Here is a 1,363-nt window from a genome sequence, read left to right as displayed (position 1 = left end):
CAAAGACAAGAACCACATGATCATCTCAATAGATGCAGAGAAGGCCTTTGGTAAAATTCAACATAAATTTATGTTCAAAGTCCTAGAGGAAATTGGACTGGAGGGAACATACCTCAACATAATTAAAGCCATATATAACAAACCCACAGCCAACATCATTCTAAATAGAGAAAAACTGGAAGCATTCCCATTGAAATCAGGAACCAGACAAGACTGTCCACTATCCCCACTCCTTTTTAACATAATGTTTGAAACTCTTGCAAGAGCAATAAGACAAGAGAAGGAAATTAAAGGCGTAATAACTGGAAAAGAGGAGATCAAATTATCCCCTCTTGCAGATGATATATTATACCTAAGAGATATCAAAAATTCCACCAGAAAACTCCTAGAAGTTATTAACACATTTAGTAAAGTGGCAGGTTACAAAATTAATCTACAAAAGTCTATAGCCTTTCTATATACCAATAACAAGCAATCAGAGAAAGAGCACATGGAAACACTCCCCTTCACAATAGCTGGAAAAAAATATCTTGGAATAAACCTGACCAAAGACATTAAAGAGATCTACAATGAAAATTTTAAATCTTTAAAGAGATTGAGGAAGACATCAGAAGATGGAAGGACCTCCCATGCTCATAGATTGGAAGAATTAATATTGTGAAAATGACCATCCTACCAAAAGCCATTTATAGAGTCAATGCAATGCCAACCAAAATCCCCATAACATTTTTCACAAAATTGGAAAAATCCATCCTAAGATTCATATGGAAGCACAAAAGACCTCAGATAGCCAAAGCAACCCTGAGCATTAAGAGCAATGTTGGGGGGATTACTAGACCAGACTTTAAACTGTATTACAGAGCTATAGTCATAAAACCAACATGGTACTGGCAAAATAATAGAACCAGAGATCAATAAAACAAAATTGAAGACCCAAATATGAGTAAATGCAATTTCAGACACCTGATATTTGACAAAGGGGCCAAGAACATTCACTGGAGGAAAGACAGCATGTTCAGCAAATAGTGCTGGCAAAACTGGATCTCCACTTGTAGAAGAATGAAAATAAACCCCTATCTTTTACCTTGCACAAAAGTCAACTCCAAATGTGTCAAAGACCTCAATGAGAAGCCTAAAACTCTGAAACTGTTAGAAGGAAACATTGACAAAAACCTACAAGACATAGGTGTAGGAAAGGATTTTCTAAACCAGACATCAGTTGCTCAGGAAACAAGGTCAAGAATCAACAAATGGGAATCCATTAAACTAAAAAGCTTTTGTACATCAAAAGAAGCAACCAAGGAAGTAAAGAGAAAACCCACAGAATGGGAGAAATTCTTCAAAAGTAACACATCTGACAGAG

General features: G+C 36.0%; 1 protein-coding gene across 2 annotated transcripts in view; it reads right to left on the bottom strand.

The window, feature by feature from the left end:
- Window positions 1-1,363, bottom strand: part of Manba (mannosidase beta) — a 137,224-nt gene that overhangs the window by 77,220 nt on the left and 58,641 nt on the right. The gene's annotated exons all lie outside the window — the stretch shown is intronic.

Source organism: Nannospalax galili, unplaced genomic scaffold (assembly GCF_000622305.1).
Source record: "Nannospalax galili isolate Female #2095 unplaced genomic scaffold, S.galili_v1.0 scaffold189, whole genome shotgun sequence".
Classification (NCBI taxonomy): domain Eukaryota; kingdom Metazoa; phylum Chordata; class Mammalia; order Rodentia; family Spalacidae; genus Nannospalax; species Nannospalax galili.
Note: the sequence above shows the minus strand (reverse complement) of the source record. Positions and strands in the feature narration are given on the sequence as shown.